The following is a 17940-nucleotide window of genomic DNA, read 5'->3' on the forward strand; positions in this document are numbered from 1 at the left end:
TTTACATGTGATACCCATACTGTTTGAGTATAGCAGTCAGACTGAATTACTACAAGAAAAGCTTTGGAATAAAGATAATTTAGAGCTTTGAAGCACAAAACTGCAGAATCTTTACAGTCATACTGAGATAGTGTAACTGTTTCGTGGCCATGTAAACAGATTCACATCATTCAGAATCGCTTTCAAACAGCTCCTAGGCAAACAGTGGACTGAAGGTTGTGCTTACAATATGGATGTTTGGTGCATTACCATATTTGTAGTGTAAATAACATACAGCAGAAAAAGTTATGCAGTAATCAGATATGTGATCACAGATAATTGCTACAGCAGTTCTGGAACTTTTTTGAAAAATTCAAAACTGCCTTACATAATTTTCCCAGTGGTTGCAGTGGGCTCCTCACATGTGCAAAAAGGTTTATTGCAATTATATATGCCATTGGCATCTGAGGTTAGTGGTTGAGACAGAAACTGTTAACATTCTCAAGATTAGATTGAATAGGTGACTGAAGGAAATGGGGTTGAAGGGATATTGGAACAGGGTGTGTAAATGTGATTGGAACTATTCGCTCACGTGGAGGGTAAACACGAACATAATGATTGGTCTGAATGTCCTGTGTCTGTGTTGTAACTTCTATGTATTTTGGTGCATAATAAGGATCACCAACAGTATCAAAGCCCTTTCACCCTGGGGGCTTACTAGAATGCCATAGTAGCAACAGAAAAAGACAACTTTCACAAACTTTCTCCAGTGGAAAAAATGTTGCAAAATGGTTCATTTCTACACAGTTCAGAAAAAACATTTCATGTCATGTCATGAAAAAAAAATGTCATTTCATACACCAGCACGTATTGGATTGATTTACTCCCGTCTTTCTAAAAAAAGAAACCCAATAACAATGACAAATACTCATCTAAAGCTCTAGGGTTGAAAGCCGAGCATCTGGCACATTTTGCTACGGCTGGGAGTTTCAAAAGCATTTGAAGTGCCATAAAATACATAATCAGCGCAGCTATCACATTTTTCCACTGCAACATCAGCAAAGGAACGAGAAACATTTGTTAACCAACCGGATTTTTAAATCTATTCTCAGCTAGAATTCGATGCATTCACTAAGATGTTGCAAGTATTACTAAAACCAAGAAAGGATGTCAAGGCCTTGTAGAGGGTGCAGTGGAGATTTACTAGGATGATACCAGGGATGAGGGGTTTCAGTTATCTGGAGAGACTAGAGAAGCTGGGATTGTTCTCCTTAGAGCAGAGAAGGTCATGGGGAGATTTAATAGAACCGTTCAAAATTATATGGAGTTGTGATAGTTTCCCCTTATGTACTCTATTTCTATTGGCAGGAGGGTCAGTAACCAGAAGAGAGACATTTAAAATAATTGGTAAAAAAAGCCAAGGCGGGAGATCAGAAAAATGTTTTTTTTTAAAACTCATTGCGTTATGATTTGGAATGCATTGCCTGAAAGGGTGGTGGATAGAATATTAGCAGCAACTTTCTCTACTTAAAAAGGAAAATATGCAGGGATATGGGGAAAGAGCAGGGGTGTGAGACTAATTGGTAGCTCTTTCAGAGAGCCAGCACAGTCAGGAACAACCAAATGGCAGCCTCCTGTGCTGTATCATTTTATTTGATTAAATATTAATCCTGGATTTTTTTCAAGATCACATCATTATCAGAGGCGGTTCCTCGAACAAGGATGACTTGCTTCCACGAGAGTTCACAGGTGTTTTTCAATGAAGGACCCAATGTTCCAGTCCTGAACTCCAATTGAGGGAGGTGGAAGATGCCTGTGCGTGAATTTTTTTAACGTGTAGTGACAGTTGCACACTAGCCAGCACACGGGCTTGACAGAGCTAGGCCTTTATCCAGTGACAAAGGTTAACCAGGATGACTGGAGACCTGCTCTGCTGCACGGACCTAGTGTGCACACATATCGCAGTGTGGGCTGGCTGTGCTGCCCCTGGGCCCTCAGCTCTTTTGAGCCCCGTACCCTCATTTACCGCTCCTCCGCCACATACATTCACCGCATCTCCGCCAAGACCACAGCATGGCTCTCTTAAAAGCAATTCAGAATATCTCAGATGATGGGAAGTTCTTACATGAATATGAAGGGCTCATCATTCTTATACGCTGCAGGTGCAAGTGCATCATGACAGCCTTTTGCACCAATGAAATGAGTAAGCCCGAAACATTCACTGGCAATTTTTTTCTGTCCTCTCTTCTATCCCCAAAGCATGTCATCCCTGGCAAAATGTCATCAACATCTTTTAAATTATTCTGTTGCTATCAATTGACATTGAACGGGATGAATGTGTTATATTTTGCCACTTGTGATATATTGATTCATTTTTGCAGGATAATAGACTAGTTGGGCACGGACAATAATTAATAGTCACGTCTTAAAAGTGCAATGGTGTAGAAATTCAATTTGAATATTTTCAAGATACGTGCACTCAAGTAAGACACCATCCCTTAAATTAAAAATGACACATGCTGCATAAAGGTCAATGAAGGAAAACCTTTTTAGTATCATGCTGAAACCTATCAAATGAAAAATGATGCCAATTAAAAATTACATTAAAGTAACTGATAGCAAATCTACATTATGCCAATTAACAAAATATATTCAATTTCTTCAAATATCTGATAAACGAATAAGGTATTGAAAATAAGTTATTACCAACAATGACACTAACCACAGAATATCTCATGCCCGGAAATATTTTTTTTAAATTACCAAGTGTAGAATGGCTCACTCCACAAGATTCATTTAAAATAAAATAAATGTCCATAGGATAGAGCATTAAAATGAGTTTTAAGTGTCTGTGCTGGTGTGAAATTCCAACGGTTCACAATCTATGAGAGAAGAATTTACACAAGAACATAAGAAATAGGAGCAGGGGTAGACCATTTGGCCCCTCGAGCCTGCTCCTCCATTCAATACAATCATGGCTGATCTGATCTTGGCCTCAACTCCAATTCCCTGCCTGCTCGTCATAACCCTAGACTTCCTTATCATTCAAAAATCTGTATCTCCACCTTAAATATATTCAATGACCCAGCCTCCATAGCTCTCTGGGGCAGAGAATTCCAAAGACTCACGCCCTCAGAGAAGAAATTCCGCCTCATTTCAGTTTTAAATGGGCGACCCCTTATTCTGAATTTGAAAATTCTGTGGTAATAGTTAGTGATTCAAAAGGAGCCAAGTGGAAGTAGACAAGCTCCAAGTAGATTATCTAAATGATACCAGAGTAGGTACATGTAGCAAAGCAAGCTGAAGAAATAAACATCAGGCCACAAAGCAATCTTGAAAAATAAGAATCAATCTCCATGAAAGTGGCATGCAAAGAGCAAGCCAAGATAGAAATGGATAGTCACTTCATTCATGCCCTGAGGTACATCTGGTATCCTAGATATCAAAGTCCAATAGCAGGATGGCACATTACCAAATGATTATACAGGTTCTTATAGTAGGGGCTTTGAAAAGATATGTCTGCCTCGAGGCGGACTTCCCCTCCAAGGCGATGCAATTATTTCCCAATTTCATTCAAAGCCAACTCACAGATTGGTCCTGAATTTTGAATACCAGCTGAAGAAAATGTGCATGGCCAAGAGGTCTGAACCATGAAGTTGGACACAATTCTTTTATGCTCACCAACATAAACTGGACTGAAAATTTTATTGTCACTAATCAGTTACTAGAAAGACAAGAACAACCACTGTCCTTTCTCAAAGATTTATACCTATCTTTGTAAATATTAAATTTAAGAAATGGGTGATTAACAGAAAATGTTATTTGTTAAATGTGAACTATTACACATCACTAAACTTCCATTTCATAACTGCTGGCTTCGGATTGGAAAGCTAAAAAGCCTTCCACAAAGCTGCTATTCTTATAGACACAATGGCCAGATTTTCCTGTACCAATTTCCTCTGCACGTTCCCAGAGCAGATGAAAAGAATATATAAACAATACGCCTGACAGTCTTTTAATAAATTACAATCGGAGGAAAAGCATTCACTTGCCTAACAGTAGGAAAACCACCTCTATTGCACTCCCAGTGATCCCAAAACTGAGCTTAAAGAAAATACCAAAACCTAGTATCCAGCTATAATAATGACAACACCCACATGGCAACTAAGAATTTATTTAACTAGCACAGTTCCTCAATGGCTCAGTGTGCTTACCCTGTAAGTAGCTGAGTCACACAAAGCAGGAATGCCCCAGATTCAATCCTCAGTTGGAATGGTGGTATGGGCATCACAATTGACCTCAGCAGAACTATGTTAGGGGCCTTGGTAGAGCGCATACATTGACATCTGTTGAGGAAAGAATCAAGCCCGCCTGTGGCATTGAACAGCCTACTGGTATTCACTACTGAGGGTCATTCATTGAGTTTTAAAAATAAATTGAACTGTCAAGCTAGAGAGAGGGGCACAGTGTGAACAGATCAAAAGCAACAGGTGCAAGTTTGAAACCTAGTTTAACTTGTATTAGAGCTATTACAGAGCTAATTAAAGTTAGCCACATCAAGCTGGTTTATTCAGGCATCACAACAATTTGAATACTTTTGCCAAATGTTAAAACTGCAATTAAAGTGTTCAAACCTTATTGCAAGGTGCAGTAAATACTTAGCTAACTTTAAATGTTTCAAAGTGAATGCTTTGACAAACACTGGAAGGTCAAAGTAAAAGCATAAAAGAAAATTAATAGCTTACGGTTCAAGTTATGCTCAAATTCCTCAAAGCCTTTTGATTGCACTATGCCCAAGTGCACGGGAAAATAAAGGAATTAATAGGTTTGTTTGTTTAAATGTTAGGAGACATTTCTGACAGACTCATATCCAAACCATAGAAACATAGACACATTGGGCCCAAGTTTCCACATGATTTGCGCCTGATTTTTAGGAGCAACTGGTGGAGAACGGACTATCTTAGAAATCGCAATTCTCCACATTTTTTTTTCTGCAGTTCTAGTCAGGTAGAACAGTTCTAGTTTGGAACAGAATTTTTTCTTCAAAAGGGGGCGTGTCGGGCTACTAACGCCTGATTTCAAAGTTTCCACAGTGAAAACGTACTCCAAACTAACTTAGAATGGAGCAAGTGAAGATTTTTGTAGAACTGAAAAAACCTGTTCTACACATTAAAAAATCAGGCGCAGGTTACAAATTAGGCGTCAAGAACGAGGTGGGGGGGGGGGGGGGAGGGGAACTCATTAAATTCTACAATAAATCCTTATTTATACTTCTACAAATATTATACAAATAAATCCAACATGAATAAACATTTATAAGCAAAGAAAAGATTAAATAAACCATCTTCCTACCTGTGTGAAAGTGCTTCAGGCACGGAGAATTCTGCACGTTCCCGCGGGGGGTGGGGGGGGGGAATTAAACAGCCGCTTCGTTCCCGTGGAGGGGGGGGGGGGGAAAGAGAAATTAAACAGCCGTTTCGTTCCCGCTGAGGGGAGGGGGGGGGGAAGGGAACAGCAGTTTCGTTCCCGCGGGGGAGGGGGGGAAGGAGACAGTGAGAAGGCTGCAAGTGCTAATGTGCTTTTATAAAAAAAATGTTCAAAAATTAAACAGCTACAAAGAACTACAAAAATGGCCGAGTGCCAATGTTTTTTTCACACTGAGCATGCGCGAACGCTCCAACGCGCAGCGTTGCCGGCAGGAAAAAAAAACTAATTTAAATAGTACCCGCCCCCTCCCACTTACAAAATCGGCGCGAGTGTAGGCTCCGCCCCCCTGGGCGCCGCGTCAGGCAGACAAGGAGCTGCAGAACGCTCCAGAATTGCGAGGTTTTTTTTTAGGCGCCGTTTTAGGCGCGAAAAACGGGCGCCCAGCTCGGAGGGGCGCCCGTTTTTTATCGTGTAGAAACTTGGGCCCAAAGAAAATAGATGCAGGAGTAGGCCATTCGGTCCTTCGAGCCTGCACCACCATTCAATAAGATCATGTCAGATCATGCAACTTCAGTACCCAATTCCTGCTTTCTCTCCATACTCCTTGATCCCTTTAGCCGTAAGGGCCACATCGAACTCCCATTTGAATATATCTAACAAACTGGCCTCAACAACTTTCTGTGATAGAGAATTCCACAGGTTCACAATTTTCTGCGTGATGAAGTTTCTCCTCATCTCGGTCCTAAATGGCTTACCCCTTATCCTTAGACTGTGACCCCTGGTTCTGGACTTCCCCAACATCGGGAACATTCTTCACGCATCGAACCTGTCCAATCCCATCAGAATTTTATATGTTTCTATGAGATATCCTCATTCTTCTAAATTCCAGTGAATATAAGCCTAGTCGATCCAGTCTTTCTTCATATATCAGTCCTGCCATCCTGGGAATCAGTCTGGTGAACCTTCGCTGCACTCCCTCAATAGCAAGAATGTCCTTCCTCAGAATAGGATACCAAAACAATATTCAAGGTGTGGCCTCACCAAGGCCCTGTACAACTGCAGTAAGACCTCCCTGCTCCTATAGTCAAATCCTCTCGCTATGAAGGCCAACATGCCATTTGCCTTCTTCACTGCCTGCTGTACCTGCATGCCAACTTCCAATGACTAATGTACCATGACACCCAGGTCTCGTTGCACCTCCCCTTTTCCTAATCTGTCACCATTCATATAATATTCTGCCTTCCTGTTTTTGCCACCAAAGTGGATAACCTCACATTTATCTACATTATAATGTATCTGCCATGCATTTGCCCACTCATCTAACCTGTCCAAGTCACCCTGCAGCCTCTTAGCGTCCTCCTCACAGCTCACACTGCCACCCAGCTTAGCGTCATCTGCAAACTTGGAGATATTACATTCAATTCCTTCGTCCAAATCATTAATGTATATTGTAAATAGCTGGGGTCCCAGCACTGAACCTTGCGGTACCCCACTGGTCACTGCCTGCCATTCTGAAAAGGACCCATTTATTCCTACTCTTTGCTTCTTCCGATCTGCCAACCAGTTCTCTATCCACATCAATACATAACCCCCAATACGATGTGCTTTAATTTTACATACTAATCTCGTGTGGGACCTTGTCAAAAGCCTTTTGAAAGTCCAAATACACCACATCCACTGGTTCTCCCTTGTCCACTCTACTCGTTACATCCTCAAAAAATTTTAGAAGATTTGTCAAGCATGATTTCCCTTTCATAAATCCATGCTGACTTGGACTGATCCTGTCACTGCTTTCCAAATGCGCTATTACACCTTTAATAATTCATTCCAACATTTTCCCCACTACTGATGCCAGGCTAACTGGTCTATAATTCCCTGTTTTCTCTTTTCCTCCTTTTTTAAAAAAGTGGGGTTACATAGCTACCCTCCAATCCATAGGAACTGATCCAGAGTCTATAGAATGTTGAAAAATGACCACCAATGTATCCACTATTTCTAGGGCCACTTCCTTAAGTACCCTGGGATGCAGACTATCAGGCCCTGGAGATTTATTGGCCTTCAATCCCATCAATTTCTCTAACACAATTTCCTGACTAATAAGCATTTCCTTCAGTTCCTCCTTCTCACTAAACACTCGATCCCCGAGTATTTCCAGAAGGTTATTTGTGTCTTTCTTTGTGAAGACAGAACCAAAGTATTTGTTCAATTGGTCTGCCATTTCTTTGTTCCCCATTATAAATTCACCGATTCTGACTGCAAGGGACCTACATTTGTCTTCACTAATCTTTTTCTCTTCACATGTCTATAGAAGCTTTTGCAGTCAGTTTTTATGTTCCCTGCAAGCTTCCTCTCACTCTATTTTCCCCCTCCTAATTAAACCCTTTGTCCTCCTCTGCTGAATTCTAAATTTCTCCCAGTCTTCAGGTTTGCTGCTTTTCTGGCCAATTTATATGCCTCTTCCTTGGTTTTAACACTATCCCTAGAGTATTACCGGTCAAAGGTAGGGAATTTCTTGTTTGTCTGGGATAGTTTTCTACAACAATATGTGCTAGATGCAACAAGGGGGCAAGCCATATTAAATTTAGTAATGAGTAATAAGCCAGATTTAGTTTGCAGCTTGTGTGTGAACATTATAACATGATCGAGTTCAACATAGTATTTGAAAGGGAGAAAACAGTTACTAAGATTCTAGATTGAGGCACGGTCGACTTCAACGGGATGAGGCAGAGACTGTCCACAGTAAACTTGGCAAATCTGTTAATGGGTAAAACAACAGGAGATCAATGAGAGATGTTTAAAAAAAGAATGTGATACAGAACCAGTTTATGCGCCTTAGGGACAATAGCTCTAGGTGCCAAAAAAAGCCATGGATGACTAAAGAAATAAGGGACAGCATAAAACTGCATGCAAAAATGCAAAAAAAACAGCACAGATCCTGGTGAATGGGAAAGATATAAAGAGCAGCAAAGGGTGACAAAGCAGATAGTAAGAGCTACAAAAAGGGGAGTATGAAAAGAAACTTGCAGAGGATATCAAAATCAATAGGAAGAATTTTTACAATGATCTTAGGAAAAATAGGGTAGCCAGGAGCAACATTGGCCCCTAAAAAACTGAAAGCGGTGATATTGTCAATGATAATAAGGAAATGATGGACATGTTGAATAATTACTTTGCATCTTTTTACAGTATTTACAGTAGAAGAGGATAGCAGCAGGAAATCCCAAGGAAACTAATTGAATCAGGAAGAGGGACTCAGTAAAATTAACATAAGTAAAATAACAGTAAGAAGAAAATAACGGAACTAAAGAGTGACAAATCCCCAGGACCAGATGGTTCCCATCCCAGGGTTTTAAAGGAAGTAGAGGTTCCCATCCCAGGGTTTTAAAGGAAGTAGGTGAGCACATTGCAGATGCCGCAACTATAATATTTGAAAGTTCTCTGGAATCAGGAATCGCTCCTTTAGATTGGAAAATTGCACACATCACTCCGTTATTTAAGAATGGCGAGAGGGAAATCAGGGAATTATAGACCGGTTAGCCCAACAGCTGTTGTCAGGAAATTACTAGAATCTATAAATAAAGATAGGGTGACTGAACAGCTTGAAAATTTTCAGTTGTTCAGAGAGCGCCAGCATGGATTTGTGAAAGGTGGGTCATGTCTGACAAACCTGAGAAGAGGTGACTAAAGTAGTGGACAGAGTTATGTCTATGGATGTTATTTATATTGACTTCAAGAAGGCATTTGATAAAGTCCCACATAAGAGACTGTTAACTAAGGTAGAAGTCCACAGAATTGAGGGCAAATTATGACCTGATTAGGGAATTGGCTGAGCAGCAGATAACAGAGAGTAGGGATAACGTCATAATTTAAATGGAGAACAATTGCAAAGTGCTGCAGTACTGAGGGACCTGGGGGTCCTTGTGCAAGAAACACAAAAAGTTAGTATGCAGGTACAGCAAGTAACAAGGCAAATGGAATGTTGGCCTTTATTGCAAGGCGGATGGAGTATAGAAGCAGAGAAGTCCTGCTACAACTGTACAGGGTATTGGCGAGGCCACACCTGGAGTTTTGGTTTCTGTATTTAAGAAAGGATATACTTGCATTAGAGGCTGTTCAGAGAAGGTTCACTAGGTTGATTCCGGAGATGAGGGGGTTGTCTTATGAAGATAGGTTGAGTCGGTTGGGCCTATACACTTTGGAGTTCAGAAGAATGAGGGGTGACCTTATCAAAACATACAAGATAATGAGGGGGCTTGACAAGGTGGATGCAGAGGATATTTCCACAGAGGAAACAAACATGGGGCATAGTCTCAGAATAAGGGGCCACCCATTTAAAACTGAGATGAGGAGGAATTTCTTCTCTGAGGGTTGTAAATCTGTGGAATTTTCTGCCCCAGAGAGCTGTGGAAGCTGGGTCATTGAAAATATTTAAGGCCGAGATAGACAGATTTTTGAGCAATAAAGGGAATAAAGGGTTATGGGGAGCGGGCAGGGAAGTACAGTTGAGTCCATGATCAGATCAGCCATGATCTTATTAAATGGCGGAGCAGGCTCGAGGGGTCAAATGGCCTACTCCTGCTCATATTTCTTATGTTCTTGTGTTCTTATAATGGGTAGGTACTCAAATTGGCAGGATGTGACGTGGTGTCCCGCAGGAATCGGTTCACAATATTTATTAATGGCGTAGATGATGGCATAAAAAGTCATATATCCAAATTTGCCAATGACACAAAGATAGGGACATTGTAGGCAGTGTAGATGAAAACATAAAATTACAAAGGGGTATTGATAGATTTAATGAATGGGCAAAACTGTGGCAAATGAATTTCAATGTAAACAAATGTGAGGCCATCCACTTTGGGCCTAAAATGGATAGAACAGGGTACTAAAAACAGTGGATGTCCAAAGAGACTTAGGGGTCCAGGTACAGAGATCATTAAAATGTCATGACAGGTACAGAAAATAATCAAAAAAGCTAAGCTAGTGAATGAGAATACAAGGGGGTAGAAGTTATGCTGGAGCTATACAAAACCCTGGTTAGACCACACCTGGAACACTGCGAGCAGTTCTGGGCACCACACTTTAGGAAGGATTATATTAGCCTTGGAGGGAGTGCAGTGTAGGTTTACCAGAATGATACCCAGACTTCAAGAGTTAAGTTACGAGGAGAGATTATACAAATTAGGGTTGTATTCCCTAGAATTTAGACAGTTAAAGTGTGATCTGATCGAAGTTTCCAAGATATTAGGGGAGCAGATAGGGTAGAAAGAAACTATTTCTGCTGGTTGGGGATTCTAGGGCTACCGGACATAGTCTAAAAATTAGTGCCAGACCTTCCACGAGTGAAACTAGGAAACACTTCTACACACAAAGGATAGTAAAAGTTTGGTACTCTCTTCCTCAAATGGCAATTGATGCTAGCTCAATTGTTAATTTTAAATCAGATTGATAGCTTTTTGTTAACCAAAGGTATTAAGGGATATGGGCCAAAGGCAGGTATATGCAGCTAGGTCACAGATGAGCCATAATCTCATTGAATCGTCGAACATGCTCGAGCGGCTGAATGGCCTACTCCTGTTCCTATGTACCAAACTTCACGGCAAACGAGCCAAAGGTGGGCAGCGGAAAAGTTACATGGACACCCTCAAAGTGCAACAACCCCACTGATGCCTGGGAGTCCCTGGCCAAAGACCTCCCTAAGTGGAGGAAGTGCATCCGGGAGTGCGCTGAGCACCTAGAGTCTCGTCGACGAGAGCATGCAGAAATCAAGCGCAGGCAGTGGAAAGAGCGTGCGGCGAACCAGTCCCACCCACCCCTTCCCTCAACGACTATCTGTCCCACCTATGACAAAGACTGTAGTTCTCGTATTGGACTGTACAGCCACCTAAGAACTCATGTTAAGAGTGGAAGCAAGTCTTTCTCGATTCCGAGGGATTGCCTATGATGTTGATGATGGAGGACTGTTCTCAACCGTGGCGCCCTATTTGACCCCAAGCTCAACTTATGACCCCACATCTTCTCAAAAAACAAAGCCCATCTGCTTTCATCTCCACAACATTGCTGCCTCTACCCCTACCTCAACCTAGCTGCTGCAGAAATCCTGATCCATGGCTTTCGTCACCGCCAGACTCAAGTATTCCAATTTAAGAAGTTTGGACTTTCTGGTGCCTGCACTCAAGACCAAGTAAAGCCGATACAGCTGCAACTGTTAGGACGACGCTCACCTTGGAACAGTGAGATGGATAAAGGAATGAACTTGAAACCCTGGATAGCAAGTTGAATACATGCCAAAGGAGCATAATTTGGTTAAAGTATGGCAAATGAAGGATAACTTATGTACAGCCAATACAAATCAAGACAAATTTACAGGTAGACTAATTGGGTTCGATAGCCTACTGAGAAATGGATCCAAATACCAGTGAAGCAAGTATCATGGATTTTGTTATTACTCCAAACTGCCTTGAGAAAGACTGTACTTTTGAAGGACACTGATTGCAAACAATGACAGATAAACAAGGTTAAAGAAAGGACAGCTATCTGATGGACCTTGGGAACTAGGTGCAACACCAGCTGTTCTGCCCAGCAACAAACTTGGGAAAAAATAAAGCACGTGTTTACAATTATTTTTAGGAAACCACGAGTAGTCAATGAAGAAGTCGTCGACGAAGAATCAACCTGCTTATCCCTTCTGAAACAGAGAAACTGATGACTGAGTTTTGAGTTGCACTCCCCTGAATACGGTTGGAAGGCTACTTTACCTAGAAAACTGTCGTGTCTTAACGTCAATAAAATTATTTAGAGTGTCTGAAACCATTCCGAAGTGTTTCAATCTCGCTTGAGACCAGTAAAAAGAATTAAACCCTACACAACACTCTCGAGTGATCTCGCATCATCCACTCTAAGCTGCGGCTGAACCAAAACTCTGCTGCCATACCCTATCCCGCACCAAGTGCCGCTCATCACCTCTGTTCTCAAGGTCACCCAATGGCTCAAGGTCACCCAATGGCTCAAAGTTAAAATTCTCATCCATATGCTTAAATCTCTTAATGGCCTCACCATTCCCTCTCATGTAACCTCCTCCAGCCCTGAAATCCTCCTAACCCCAAACTCTCTGTTCCACTTGACTCTGGCCTCTTTTGCATCTCCCCATGCGTTCTACCTTTGGCAGCCATCGCTCCGGCCACCTAAACTCCATGATCCAGAATTCACCTCCGAACCTTCCACCTCTCACTCCTTAAAACATACCTCTGGCCTAGCTGTTGGGTCACCCGTCCTGATGACACCTCTGAAGCAATCATGGAACGCTTTCCTACACTAAAGTTATTGTTGTGCCTATGGAGGCCTTAGCCCCCCAAATAGAAATTACAACATGGAAACAGGCCATTCAGTCCAACTAGTCCATGTTGGCATTTATCCTTAACAGAAGCAATAGTCCTAACCACATGTCCTCTTTCTGTTTCCATAATCCTTTTATTTTCCTTTCCTTCAATCACCTACCTTAAATGTTGAGGTGGTCTATGCTCCAATTACTAACTCTGGTAATGTCATCATCACCATCATAGGCGGTCCCTCAAACAAGGATGACTTGCTGCCACACCAAAAAGGAATGAGTTCACAGATGTTTCAATGAAGGACCCGATATTCCAGTCCTGAACTCCAATTGAAGGGGTGGAAGATGCTTGTGCGTGGATTTAAAAAAAAAAAACATGTGGTGGTCATTGCACATCAGCCACCACATGGGCTTGACAGAGCGCAGCCTTTATCCAGTGAACAGGGTTAACCAGGGTGACTAAAGACCTGTTCTGCTGCAGGGACCTAGTGCGCACACATATCGCAGTGTGGACTGGCCCGTGCTGCCCCTGGGCCCTCGGCTCTTCTGGGCCCCGTACCCTCATTTGCCACACCTCTCATCGCTCCTCCGCCACAAACATTCGCCGCACCTCGGCCACGATCTCGCATCGTTCCTCCGCACCAAACATTCCGCCGAACCTCCGCCATGATCACTCGCCGAATCTCAGCCACGATCTCTCCTAGTTCCTCCACCTCAAATCACTCACCACACCTCCACCCTGACCTTCTCGCTCCTCGCCAATGTTCCTGCCCACACTCCAAATGGCAATCCGAGTTTTGATGACGTCACCCAGTCGCCCACCTCAAAATCATCGCGCACTTGGAACGGCTCGTGCTGGAAGTGGTCGAGGTATGCTCTTTTATAGCCCGATCTGCGAAGGTGTTCTCTCGCAGGTCAGGGGGCCGCGATGTTCAATGTTCAATGTATGCCACAGCTCACAATGCCCTGTGCAAGAAGGTTTCTCTTGCTCTCGGTCCTAAATCGACACGCATTTTAATTCATGTCCCCTTGATCTCTGGAAATGCTCTGTTTCTATCTACTCTATTCCGCCCCTTCATAATTTTAAACACATCAGATCACCGTGTAATCTCCTCGGTTCTAACAAAAACAACCCTAATTTTCTTGTCTTTCTATTTCCTCATACCAGACAGCATCCTAGTGAATCTGCACTGTATCCTCTCCATGCCTTCCTATAGTTGGAGCCAAAAACTGCACACAGTGCTCCAACTATGATCCTAAGGCTTGATATAGATTTAGCTCAACTTTTATATTTTACACTTCTTGCCTTAAAACTTAGTTATTCCATGAACTTTTTTTTTTTAAAAACAGCCTTATCCACTTTTAATGTCTTGTGACAAATTCTTCTGCTCTTTCACATCACCCAGCTGTTCCCCAAAATATACCACTTAACACGCACTGACATTGAATTCTATCCATTTGCCCATTCCGCTATCTTAACAATTTCCCCTTGCAGCTGCATTTGGTGCTCAGAATTATTTAATGTGCCTCCTACTTTGTTTGGACACTACTCCCTCTAGCCCTATATCCAAATCATTTATGTACACAGTTAACAGAAGCGGTCACAAAGCAGAACCCCGTGAGACATTGCTCCCCATTTCCAATGACTTCACACAGGTTGCTCAATTTTTAAAAAGCCTACCGTCATGTATGTTTTCTCATCATTCAAAATACATTTTTGCTTCAACAAAAGCAGTGATCCAGATTTGAGCGAACCCCACAAAGGGTTAAATATTCTTCAAAACCTTCAGATGCTGAAGTTAGAACCAATATTTCAATATCTTACAAAAGATGAATATTAAGTGCACATTAAGTTAACTATTCAGGGATATAAAGCTGCGTGAGGCAACAGTTATAATGCAGGAATTCTATTACCACCCATTGATAAAAGAGGAAAATATTTAAAACTGAGGAAAATAAAACAAAATAGTTATAAAATCAAAAATCAGTCACCTTACTTGATCAAATCTACCAGGTTTAAAGGAGGGCTAGATACATCAGTGCCATACCCAAATCTTGTCGTCGCTTTTTCCCCACTAAACCAAGTTACCCAGGCAGCCGTACTTTTACATCAGGAATAGCAAGCCACCACCAAATACACTGCCCGACATGCTCTTCCCTGCATTTGCATTATACTGAAACCAATACTCTTCTCACCATCGCCTATTCCAGTTGATTCTTTCCAAAAATGTAAAAACTGTAGAACAATCTACAGGGTTTTAAAAAGCAATGCTTGGCTTCATCCAACCACTACTAGATGTACCTATTTTTTCGCTCCTACTCTTATCAATCCTTTGTCTTTCACCTCGGATTCTCAATTAAAAAAGGAATTCTACCAGAACTCCTGGTTGTTCAGTCAGAAAATAATGCAACTTCAAGAACTTTAAATAATTCTTACATACCCATACTTGTATGCTGAACTCCATTTCCTGTTTATTTTATCTGGTTTTATTTCTCAATTCTACTTTAGAATATTTAAATAATCAGTATTCTTAAAATAGTTAGAGAACTGTACTTGGTTCTGTCTTTAAAATTTCTCCTCAATAAAATCTTTTTTGAATAAGCTGAGTGACTTCTGCCAACGAACCGGAAGCTACCAGAAGCTGCGCAGAATTCTGCACATAACTGTCAGGTCTCAAATTTAAAAAATAATGTTCACAACAGACTGAGGAACGGAGAAGCTCTCTGGCTTCCCGGCTTTTGCACCAGCCCACCCCCTTCCCAGCTTTCTGACTCGCCCGCTCCCTTCACAGCTTTTATTGTTCGAATCAGTCTGTTATTTTTTTCACTTTAAATCACGCACATGCACTGCAACATAGTCATACAGCACAGGAGGCCGCCATTCGGCCCATCTTGGCTGCACCCCCTGCTCTTTGAAATAACTATCCTGCAAGTTCCTTCCCCCTGCTCTTTCACCCTTACCTTGCAAATTTTTCCTTTCCAAGTATTTATCCAATTCCTTTTTGAAAGTTACTATTGAATCTGCTTCCACCACCCTTTCAGGCAGTGCATTCCAGATCACAACAACTCGCTGTATAAAAAAAAATTATCTCCCTTCCGCGTCTGTTGCCAATTATCTTAAATCTGTGCCCTCTGGATAGTGACCGTCCTGCAAGTCGAAACAATTTTTCTTTATTTAATCTATCAAACCCCTTCATAATTTTAACACCTTTATTTAATTTCCCCTTAACCTTCCCTGCTTTAACGAGAACAATCCCAGCTTCTCTAGCGTCTGCACATAAATGAAGTCTCATCCCTGGTATCATTCTAGTAAATTTCCTCTGCACCCTCTCCAAGGCCTTGACATCCTTCTTAAAGAGCAGTGCTCATAATTGGACACAATATCCCAGCTGTGGCCTAACCAGTGATTTATAAATGTTTAGCACAAGTTCCCTGCTTTTGTACTCTATGTAGCTAGCCCGTATGCTTTTATAAAAGCCTCATCAACTTATTCTACCACCTTCAAAGATTTGTGCATGTGAACCCCCAAGTCTCTGTTCCTACACCCCCTTTTAAAATTGTACAGTTTAGTTTATATTGCCTCTCCTCATTCTTATTTGATCTAACTCAAAGCCATCCTTTCAAACCAACTGAGGATATCTTAGGACAATGAAAACATGTCTTCAAGATACAGATTGCAATCCATATTACATAATTTCAAACACAAGGGAAAAATCTAACTAACAAAAACATGAACAGTTTCAAGAAAATTATTTTCTATGACTCTTGCATGATTGGGTAGCAATAATGTGCATGCATCAATGGAGCTCATTCTTAATATAGAAACATAGAAAATAGGTGCAGGAGTAGGCCATTCGGCCCTTCAAGCCTGCACCACCATTCAATAAGATCATGGCTGATCATTCATCTCAGTACCCCTTTCCTGCTTTCTCTCCATACCCCTTGATCCCTTTGGCCATAAGGGCCATATCTAACTCCCTCTTGAATATATCCAATGAACTGGCATCAACAACTCTCTGCAGTAGGGAATTCCACAGGTCAACAACTTTGAGTGAAGAAGTTTCTCCTCATCTCAGTCCTAAATGGCTTACCCCTTATCCTTAGACTATGTCCCCTGGTTGTGGACTTCCCCAACATCAGGAACATTCTTCCTGCATCTAACCTGTCCAGTCACGTCAGAATTTTATATGTTACTATGAGATCCCCTCTCATCCTTTTAAATTCCAGTGAATGCAGGCCCAGTCGATCCAGTCTCTCCTCATATGTCAGTCCTGTCATCCCAGGAATCAGTCTGGTGAACCTTCGCTGCACTCCCTCAATAGCAAGAACGCCTTTCCTCAGATTAGGAGACCAAAAGTGAACACAATATTCTGGGCGAGGCCTCACTAAGGCCCTGTACAACTGCAGTAAGATCTCCCTGCTCCTACACTCAAATCCCCTAGCTATGAAGGCCAACATACCATTTGTTTTCTTCACCGCCTGCTATACCTGCATGCCAACTTTCAATGACTGATGTGCCATGACGCCCAGGTCTTGTTGCACCTCCCCTTTTCCTAATCTGTCGCCATTCAGATAATATTCTGCCTTCGTGTTTTTGTCACCAAAGTGGATAACCTCACATTTATCCACATTATACTGTTTCTGCCATGTGTTTGCCCACTCACCTAACCTGTCCACGTCACCCTGCAGCCTCTTAGCGTCCTCCTCACAGCTCACACCACCACCCAGCTTAGTGTCATCTGCAAACTTGGAGATACTACACTCAATTCCTTCATCTAAATCATTAATGTATATTGTAAATAGCTCGGGTCCCAGCACTGAGCCCTGCGGCACTCCACTAGTCACTGCCTGCCATTCTGAAAAGGACCCGTTTATCCCGATTCTCTGCTACCTGTCTGCCAAGCAGTTCTCTATCCACGTCAGTACATTACCCCCAATACCATGTGCTTTAAATTTTGCACACCAATCTCGTGTGGGATCTTGTCAAAAGCCTTTTAAAAGTCCAAATATAACACAGATGCACAAGCATAATCTTAAGCATTACAATGACAAATATATTAGTACAGTATCCATAAATTATCCCTCATTGCAAGTTGCGTGTGGAACGTCCCCTGATGTAAAAATTGCAAATAAGTGTTCTCTCTTCCTAATGCTTGGGATTAGATAACAATTCAGTAGAAAACCTACCCCTATAAGTACAGGTT

At 41.8% G+C, this 17940-nt stretch overlaps 1 protein-coding gene across 4 annotated transcripts in view; it reads right to left on the reverse strand.

Moving 5' to 3' along the window:
* The window catches only part of LOC139226625 (putative leucine-rich repeat-containing protein DDB_G0290503), a 465741-nt gene that overhangs the window by 325759 nt on the left and 122042 nt on the right, over positions 1–17940 (reverse strand). The window lies entirely within an intron of this gene.

The sequence above is a fragment of the Pristiophorus japonicus genome, chromosome 16 (genome assembly GCF_044704955.1).
Source record: "Pristiophorus japonicus isolate sPriJap1 chromosome 16, sPriJap1.hap1, whole genome shotgun sequence".
NCBI classification, from domain to species: Eukaryota; Metazoa; Chordata; class Chondrichthyes; family Pristiophoridae; genus Pristiophorus; species Pristiophorus japonicus.